Source organism: Manacus vitellinus, unplaced genomic scaffold (assembly GCF_001715985.3).
Source record: "Manacus vitellinus isolate BGI_N305 unplaced genomic scaffold, ASM171598v3 scaffold_9_pilon, whole genome shotgun sequence".
NCBI classification, from domain to species: domain Eukaryota; kingdom Metazoa; phylum Chordata; class Aves; order Passeriformes; family Pipridae; genus Manacus; species Manacus vitellinus.
This window is the reverse complement of record NW_021940917.1, coordinates 1,198,464-1,209,081: the sequence shown is the minus strand read 5'-3', so window position 1 is coordinate 1,209,081 and position 10,618 is coordinate 1,198,464. Positions and strand designations below refer to the sequence as shown.

General features: G+C 36.8%; 1 long non-coding RNA gene across 1 annotated transcript; it reads right to left on the bottom strand.

Moving 5' to 3' along the window:
- Positions 1-6,137: 6,137 nt before the first annotated feature.
- Positions 6,138-10,136, bottom strand: LOC112841367. The gene is made up of 3 exons (XR_003212970.1): positions 10,050-10,136; positions 7,755-7,813; positions 6,138-6,163 (listed from the first exon to the last, which is right to left on the bottom strand). It is a non-coding gene; the product is annotated as an uncharacterized LOC112841367 (long non-coding RNA).
- Between the last annotated feature and the right edge of the window lie 482 nt (positions 10,137-10,618).

Sequence of the window (10,618 nt, the reverse complement as noted above, 5' to 3'; positions counted from 1 at the left end):
TCATTTGCGATGCACAAATGTTTCAAACGTTCTGCTCCTGCTAGTTTTTTCTGAAAGCGGAAACTAGTGAGCTTAAACTCATTTATATTCTGTTTCCCTCTGTAGTTATAGTATCATTCCTCTCTGCAGCCGAATCAAGACACCTTTCTATTGCCACCATTTAACTGAAAACTGAAAAGTAGAGTGATTTTTTAAATCTGTTTTTCCTTCTTGCAACTCACTTTATTTGCACTGTTAATTCATAAGAAACAGGTTTTCATTGGCAAGTGTGACAAGGTAACTACATCTGCAAAATGGCAAAGAATTGCATAAGCAACGATAAACTGGATTCAGATTAGTAGATTTCCTTCCCACTCTCAAATTTACCTGCACCAATAAGCATAAATGTAGATGCTGCTGAATGCTGCAATTTACACACATTTTAATTTAAAATAAAGCAACTGGAACAGTGTCTTACGTAAAAGATGGACATGTGTATAAAGATACTGTAACTAGAAACATTTTTTTAATCGTACATTAAATCTTCATTTTATTACCTTTTGATAGTTTAATACCTAGAAAAGTATCTCCTGGGAGCTTCAAAGATTAGAATGTTCAATATGCTCATAGCTATATTAATTATCTGCAGCAATCTGGTCTCAAGAAATCCTATGATGCTGCAAGTATCAGCAATTTGTTGCTGTGAGACAAAATATTCTACCTATTGAGAAGCTGGCACCTAGATCTCAGGCAGAGCTTCTGCTGCTATAAGTCAATATTACATGCTAACTTCAGATCTCTTCCCAATAGTTTATGGAATAGTGCCCTTTAAAGCAATATCTGGTTTTCTTCTTGTTGGTGTATCCTATACATCTATTTACATCTGTGTCTGTATGTGAAAGACAAACAGAGAGAATGAAGTTATCAAGGATAAGGGGAAACTTTTTGCTGTCTTCAGCTATCCTAATAGATATATAGAAGATGCTGTCAGCCTCAATCTCTGAGGTTGACAGCAATCACATGAATGCCAACAGGCACAAGCTATAGCAAGGGAAACCTCAACAAATTCCAGAAAAACTACTAGATTCACAGCTATGTCAGTCAAAATCTGGAAGAGGTTGCCCAGCAAAACTGAGGAATTTGCATTTATAGACATATTCAAAATGTAATTGTATAGGGTGTCAGCAACCTGATCTTAATGGACCACAGAGGGAGATGGACAAGACAACCTTCAAAGTCTCCAAATTAGTGCATGACTAAAATTTTATCTGTTTCATGTCTTTCAAAAAGAAGAATTGCTGAAATTAGTCCAAGACAATTTCTCAAACAGAGTCTTTAAGAAGATAATGCACTAACTATTTATGAAGCAAAAAACATAACCAGGAAATTAGTACTCACCAAAGAGCTGGACTGGTGTAAATGGTATAGTCTGAGCAAGTCTCATTAAGTTGTTTCTTTCAACAGCTGCAAACAACATAGATTTCACTGCTATATTGAATAAACAGGCTGGCTGAACTTCAAAAACACCTGGTGGCACTTTACTATAGTGTACAAAGCTAAGGAGTACACTAGAGTGTACAAAACCAGTGTGATCCTGTGTCAGATCTGATCACCATTCACTCTACCAAGCCAGCAACTCCCCTTTGCCCACTGTCATGGTTTAGGAACTGTATTCCCCAATTTAGTGTTCCCACTGAAACACTCCAAACCATGCGCTGCTCCCTCACTGCCCCCTCCCTATTCCTCTCACTTCTGCAGTGGGATGGAGAGAAGAATCAAGGGTACAAAAAGTAGAGATCATGGGTTGAGATAAGAACAATTTACTGGAAACAGCAATGAGATAAGAAAATGAGCAGATAAGAAAATGGGCAACACTATTAATAACAGAGGGTACAAGACAGGCAAATGATTCACACGCGAATGCTCACCACATGGAAACCGGCAATACACGAACCTCAGCCATGTTACCCTGACCCAGAAGGGACCCATTCCCCTGTCCCTGGAAAATGACATGAGGTAGTATAGAATAACCTCTGGGTCCTAGCCATGCCCTCTTAGATACTGCCAAAATTAGCCCTGTCCTGGCCAGAAACAGGACACACACCCATGGTATCTCACAAGCATCAGCTGCTGCTCTTTTCACCATTCATGAATTCCTTCCTTCCAAAGAAACAGGCTCTCTGGGAGAGCCCCTTGCACCCTGCTACAAGGACTGCTTCTGCTACCTCCTTGTCCTCCTCCTTTCACCAAGGGCTGCTGCTGCTTTCTGCTCCTGCCAATTTCCATGCAGTAATATTGACACTGTGCCAGTGAGATGCACTGGCCTCAACAGCCTTCACTGCCTGTCTCGTCAGGCTCAAAAACACCTGGAGATTTAGAAAGGCCTGACAGGAAAATCCAAGCTTCCCTTGCACAGAGCACTGTTTCTTCATCTGGGCTTCTTGTCAAGCAACATCAGTAACATTATTATATCTCCCTATCTGCAGCTTATTACTTAGGCTTCAAAACATTACCTTCAAAATTTCAGAGTCAACTAAATCAGTCCTCACAATAACTGAGTTATCAGGAAAGGGGAGAGAGGTGTAAAGTCAGCCACAAAAAGGGTTAAGAGGGTAGAACTAGGAGGCAACTCGGATGCTACAGTTCAATCTAATTTGCCTATTCAATGGTTGAAAGCAAAACTAGCATCCAAAGCAGAGAGCGATTTCAGGGTTTAGAGATGTAACAAGAACTAATAGTATTTGCAACAGAATGTACCATGGGAACTACATATAGCTAAGCCAAGTGATTTAAACAAACTAACCAAGCAAAGTGAAGAAACAATGAAGAAGGGAATAGAGGCAGCCAGCCAAGCAACACCAAGTTACTCTACAACCAGGTGAATTGTCCTGAAGAAGTTCATAAGGTGGTCACTTAGAACTTCAGGGGTTCCAGACAGAGAAGACCACCGGAGACCCTCAATAAGTGCTGGGACATTTCATGAATATGTAACAAGAACACAGGCAGCAAAAAACAAATAATCATGTAATGTTGTAGTGAAGATACCTCCCTGTGCACTTTGGCGAAATGATTACCAGTGCACCCGACATGCTTAAATCATCCAGTATATTGTAATAAAAGAATGCCTGCCTGTGAAAACTCACAAGTTGAGTATTAGAGGCTTCTTTTAAGAGCCAATTTTAGGCAATAAGAATGAACCACAGCAGAGCTGTGTTTCTCTGCAGAATAACCGAAAAAGCCATGGTGGCACTCTTACACAGCTTGTACATTGTCTATCCTTCTTTTAAGATTACTTCTCCATGCAGAACTTAATTAGAGATTACTGAGTCCAGTTGGGTAGAGCAAAGGGGACCCATGACTCATCAACCCATGAATTAGGGTCCTCATCTGAGAAAATCTACACTTTGGACTAGTCTGGGAGCATGGACTGAAAATCATGATCTTCCTTTGATGATGACTAGGAGCATGCTCTGATCATGAAATTAGTGCATAGCAGGGACAAGGTTGTGAATAGAGCAGAGGCCAAACCTGTGCCATCTGTCAGACCCTGCCAGCAGTCACTCTACAACCTTGAGATGTCATACAACATGGACTTGCACCACCTGCTGAATCTGGGATAAAAATCTAATTCTTTTGGATGAGCAGAGAGGCAGGATTTTATTTGCTTGCTCAGAATGATAGAAAAATAATGCATAAGCAATATATGGTATAGGATTTTAGTGTCCAATTTTTGGGCTTAGTTGGCTAAATTCCATTCAGGTCTTCCTGAGAAAAGAAAACTACACTGCAACCTCTTAAGATATTTGACAACTCATAGTGGAAACCACTTTCATCTGTGCTAAAAAAATCCTACCTCATCTCAAATAGTAAGCCCAAGGAGGGACAAATTAATCACTACAACAACGCCAACATGTCAGACAAATTATTACTGTATAATTCATTAAAATCCAGGAGGTGTTATTCCCAGTGAAAACAATGTAGATTTTGAATTTAAGGAGGTTGCTATTACTTCTGGTTTACCCCAGCCCTTCCTGTAAAAGAGGTCAAGTCCTGTGGGCAATCTACTGGCAATCTCTCCTCTGAGAAAAACTGAAATCCATGCCTCATGGGATAATCTGTGTACACTCAGCTCAGGAAAAGACAGGACTGCAGGAAATCAGCATTCAAATTATCTATTCCCTGCCAGATTTTCAGGAGTTCATAGGTAAAAAACACAGATTAAGTAGTACAGTACTAATTTACTGAAGAAAAGAATTCTAGAAAGTACAAAGGAGAGTGTGGGAGGTGTGAGGGGAAGTGACAGCTATCAACAAATTAGCACCTCTTCTGCCCCCTCAGGAACTGGATGTGCATTCATTGTTTCAAATGATATTTTGAAAGTGATTATCTACAGTCTGCTCTGGATTTGCCATATATACCCAGAACAGAGAAATTATTAGCAAGAAAATAATTAATAATGCTCTCACTCAAGTGTTAGGCATGAATTAACAGAGAACCTTCTTAGCAGTGGTCAGTTGTACAACTCTTCAAAATGAAAATCACAGAAGATGAAAAGGGGAGGACTAATGTTCTTTTTAATTGCTTAAATTTCTCAGCTATTATTCTGGTGCCTCTGCTGTGGCAGATTGTATTACAGGAAAAATGCTGAGGAGCATTCTGGGAAATGTAGTTCCTTATACTCTGTTGCACACGCCCCATGGAATGCATGTATGTAGTTGGTTAAACATGGTTTGTTACTTTTCAAACCCCATACATATATCAGATGTGGTTTTTTTCAATAAAGCTGATTCAGGCATCTGCCACCCCAGGCGTCAGGGTCTGTGCCCACAGTGCTGTCACTCCTCCTTACCTGAGTAGTGATGATTCAAATCTTGAGATGTTTTCAAGCAGGCGAAGACATCTGAAATAATTTTTAAAGGATCATTACATTAATTATTATAAAAGACATAAATGTATGATTTTTTAATTCCTTCCATCTTAGAGTTTGTCATGAAACAGATTAATCAGAATTACTGTCTCAGGATTCCAAAGAGGAGAATTACTAATTGGCTTTAAGTACATTGTAATGTTCTGTATATTGGCAGATTTCAGTTATCAGTGTAATATAGACAGATGACTTATTTCTTCAGGAAAATGGTGGGAAAATTGTGTTATTAGTCTCAAGGACATGTTAAGCCAATTACATCTCTGGGATAACAAAAGAACTTTGCTGTCCACCATGCTTCTTGGTCTCCCAAAGGTATGATTTTTCTAAGCCATTAAGCATTCCATTAACTATACTAATGAACCAAAGTTATAATAATACTGTCCCATTAACCTGCAGCATCTAACATGCTGTTAAAATATAAGCAGGTAAACAATTTATGTGGTGACATATTTAACAGGCTCAACCAGACCAAATTTGGTCCAAAAATCTTGGTTTTACAGAAAGATGTTTTTAATACAGCCAACATTAATGAGCATGTTCCCATTAGGTGGATGAAATAATTTTGTTTGGTTAGAAAACAGTTCTTCAAAATGCCAGATTTTAAAATTATATATACTGTACTACTGTTAATTCTGAAAAAATAAGATAATCAAAACAATGTTCATCAGATGTTAATACTCTACTTTTGATGAACAAACTATTTCCTCACTAAAACCTTGAATTTCTTCATTGGACATTTCAAAATAAATTCAATCCTTCACTATTGTCATAATTTCAGGTAAACAACACAAACGGAGGAATTACACAAAATTGCAACTTGAAAAATTGAACATACATTAAAATTTTATGTCATAATCTGTCTTCAGACTAACACCCTGTTTAACTCAGGAGGTCTCTTATACTGTAAGGGATGAAAGCAGAACCATAATCTTAAAGATCATTTTCCTGCTGAAATTACTGGGCAGACTAGAATAAAAATAGATTTTTCCATTTAAGATTAGGCAGTTATTATGAGAAAAACATGTCCTCATAAAAAAACCCCCTTAAAGTACAAATTAAAGTTTTTAATTGTTTGTATTGTTTCATGAAATAATGAAACAATATCTGCACATTTTCCTATAACCCTCGGCTACAGTAAATTAACTTCCTTTTTGGATTTTGTAGTTCAGAATTGTCAGAGTGAGATTTGCAAATGGGAATTAAAATGAGTGACAAGCAATGAAAAACTTACTCTCAGTTTCCTCTGAAGCTCTCAACCTGTTTAAAAACAAATACTTGATATTTTAATCTGAAATTTCCGGCATTAAGCTAATACTGGTACACATAGATCGCATATAAAGAGATGTGACCTATGTGAAGGTTAAACTCACAAAGGTTTGATCAGCAATCACAAACCAAAACAACCCTCAGTGCAACTTTGTTCAACGCAGCAATCAGCAAACCACCTTCAGGTACTGAAGATGTGACACATTTTTTTGCGTGTTTCTTTCTCTGCTTTATGTTGAGCTGCTCTGGATTCTGCACTGGTGTTCGTATCTTTTACACTGCAATAACAGTATCAGTTACAGACCCTTCAATCACATACACAATAGTTCACTTTTCAATCAATGTGAGATATATTAACGTGTCATTACCACCACTTCTGTATGTATAAAAACATACTTTTTAAATTGATGGGCTTTTGGATTAACAAGTCTGCTTATACAAAAGGACTATTGCATCAGTAACAACATGAAAGCAGTCTTTCACAGAACACAGAAGATACGATTCACCTCACAGACCAAAGAATCCTAACTGAGGACAACTGACTAAGTGACAGAATCAGACCACTCAAGAGCCTGTATGTCCTGCTGGTACATATGTGGTTTGCTTACCACCTACAAATGAGTCGGAGTAAAGAAAAAAAAGAAAAAAGAAGAAAGAAAAGGAAAACCACCCAAACCCACCCAAAATAACAAAAAAACTTTACCCAACCCTCTCACACACACACCAGTATGCATAAAAACCAAAAAAAACCCCACAGTAACCTTTTTCCTCCTCTTCCCATGGTGAAATCACACAGGATGTGACAGCTTTCTAGTATCTTTTATTTATTACATCCACAGTGCTAAAAAATAAGAGCAATCTAAAAGAAACTGACGAAAATAAGAAAGAAAAGGAAAGGGAGCATACAGACAGCACTGCATGTGGTAAAAATACTCCTAATATTAAGATAATGATTAATCAAGTGGGGGGGGGGATGAAAACCACTTGTGAAACCAGTATACTTTCACCAAATATAATCAAAGCTTAACTTTTGAAAATGCATGAAGAAAACTAAGGTAAGTTTTTCATATTTTATGCAACTCAGCACAAAAGACATTAATCAGAGAGTGAGAGAAGCTTTCAGGAGCTGCTAGTATTTTAATTATTAAAAAAAGAAACATACAATTTGCACAGCAAAAGCAAATGCAACTTTTCATGCTCACTAGATTGGAAAAATGGTCAGTTAAAGATGGTTGTAAAACCACAGAATCATAGAATTGTTAAGGCTGGAAAAGGCCTTTAAGATCATGAAGTCTGACTGTCATCTTAGTGACTGACATAGAAAATTGGATTATTATTAGAATTGGAATGGGTGTGTATTCCACCCAATATCATACACTTTGTTTAAACAGATCTCCTTTATCCCCAGTAACAAGGCTTCCCCTAAGCATCTTAAAAAACTGAATTGCCTTAACTCTTCATTTCACATAAGTTTCTCATTTGAAGTATCAGAAAAAAAACTGAAGTACAAATCTGCAGACAGTATCAGATATCTCTTTCTGAAAACATGCGAAGGGTATCTTAATATGCTAATAATACATACGAGGAGTTCCTCTTCAGATTACTTTTCTTCATATTTCCAAATACTCTATTACTCAAACCCTAAAAAAGAGAGATACTTTTACGGGTAAAATATGCACATCACTATAATATGCACACTGCACAGCTCAAAAAGATACAGTCTTAAAAACAGTTATTGATATGCTTATTGTTAACATAAATAATGACACCGATAGGCAGGTGAATCACAGTATTGCCAAACCTACACTAAAATGAAACTAATTAGCTCACATTGCAGTGTTCCGTGTTGCCTCCACACATTTGAACGAAATGCTCAGGTACCCACCCATATCTCAATACACTCACAAAAGCTTGTTAAAGATGTTCTAAAATGGACAGTATAAGAGAACTAACTTTATGTTGGAAAATTCCAGTTTGGGGATTGGCTCTACAATTGTTGAAAATAAAATTCACTCTAAACCTCTATAACAGAAGAAGGTGACACACTGAGCAGCTTTCCAGTGATATTTAGATCACATATTTTACAGGTCTTTTGTTTAAAGAAATACTGAAGTAGTCTTTTAAACTTCCAGCAATATTAGATAAAAATGGGTCAGCTAGGTCCTCCTAATGTGCTAGTCAGAAATAGAATTTTTCTTCTGAGTAGCAGTCAGGTAGATTTCAATTCTCAAACAAAAAAGGGCCCTCCAAAAAATGTTCAGAGACGGCTAAGTTTAAAGATAAATCAACTAAAATTCAGCTTCTAATTTAATCTGAAACTTAACTTTTTTTTTATTTCTCTCATATTTTGACCTTATAGCTTGATCTGCAGATGCAAAAATCTTTTAAAAACCTTCCTACACACATCCTTGCTTTGCTCCCTGCTACCTACCAATTGGGATTCCTAAACTACTAGTATGCAGTGGATAAATCTGAGAAGTGCCACTTCAGGAAGAGAGATTTCTTTAAGATATATCATACTACAAGTGGAACAGTTGGATGCAGCAATTTTATTACATCTCAGTGATAAATATAAACTTTCATAGTCCAGAGGGGACTTAGAGAGAGGGATAATAATTCAGTGGGTATTGAAGACTGTATCTTGGAAGAATAAATAATCTGAAGTCAATGTTCTGAAAGTGACTGGTTTCAGCATAACTCCAATACTGCTATTCATCACTGGATTTTTTTTGAGAATTTTAAAAATCCTACTCTTGAGTTTTACCCAAGAATATCTTCATATGAGTTTTGAAGCACCAGATGACTTGGTTCTTTCACACAGTTTTCCTGACTTTACTTTTATTTTGCTTGTCTGATCTTGTGTTCAACATTTCAAAGATTTATTGATTTATACTCCAAGCTTGGGTCTTACAGAATACAAAATCAGTAAATTTATTTCTATTTCTCTCTTTCTCTTCATTTTTTCATAGAAAACCCCACCATTTTTAAAACTGACATTCAAGCTCTCTTTCCCGGTATTTGGGATTCAAATTCTACAACACTGGCATATCTGAAATTATCTGGTTTATCTTTATTCTTAAAAAAAAAAAAAAAAAAAAAAAAAAAAAAACCAGACAAAAAAAGGCAAATAATAACATTTACAGTGAAAAATAAGCTAAGCTTTAAAAGATCACCATTTTAATAATCATGCCAGAAGTAAAACAGACAAGGAAGGGTACTTTCATACTGTTGAAAATAAAAAGGAAAGGATACTTTCACATTTCCTTTTCTTAACTTATTCTTTATTTCCTTTTATACTTGTGAAATACAAATTGGTCTAGCTCCATCGCATTGGTTTCCACAGGCTGAGGACCTTTAGATTAAGGAGTTGAAAATTAATTCTGTTAAATCACAAAATATGTTTTAATAAGCCAGTGGTTAAGAAATCTACACTTTGCAATTCTTATCAATATTTAACTACTGTTTTGCAAGAAATAACTATCTCTGTGTGATAGAGTGAACACTATGTAGCTAACTTTCCAAAATTTGCTTCTGAGCCATTCTGCCCACAGGTTCAAGACTAAGCTGTGTGCTCAGGCGTTGCCTAATGGAACATCAACGCACATGCCATTTCTGACTAACTGCATATTCAGAACAACTCTGTGACTCAATAATTTAATATCTTACTTTGATAATCTTAGTAGAGTGTTAATAGATGTTAAATTATTCATTGACTCGCACACATAGACTGAGCCAGCAGACAACAAAGTACCTCATCTCTCAAAGAGGTATGTCATGACAAAGAACCTGTAGTGGCAAATCTAGTGAAAACAGTAGAGCTACCCTAGGCTCATCCCAGCCAAAATTATGGACTAGGATGTGTAATTGTAGGTCTTACCTCTCGAGAATGCCCCAGGTAATCACAGAATGGTATGGTATGCCTACCGATGTCGTGCTTTTTCATTTTCTGGTGCGTGAAACTGAGGCGTTCCAGACCTAGCCAAAAGAGCACGTCAGCTGTTTCTAGAGTGTAATGAACAGCTCTATCATTATAAACTAAATACCTATGCAGTGCTATAAAATGAATATGTATATACCATATTGTCCAAGTAAACCCATATTTTATAAAAACAATAACAGAATTTCAAAGGGATAAAACAGACTATTTCCATTCTTTGCCAGCAGATTTGGGAGGAGTGCAGCCCTCCTCAGATCATGAGGTACTGAGTCACACCATTCCCCAATACTTCTCCCAGCAGCTCTCAGGATGAAACCAGTGAGCCACATCACAGCAAAGCTGAACGATAAGATGAACTATACAAAGGACTTCTGAGAATGAAAGAGATGGAGAATTACTAAAAGAAGAGTAAGGAAGTCATTCCTTTTCATTTCAAAAAAGACAACACAAAATTCATATCTTCCATTTGGAGGATGTCTTTCTGAGCAATGAGAAATGAATAATGCAAG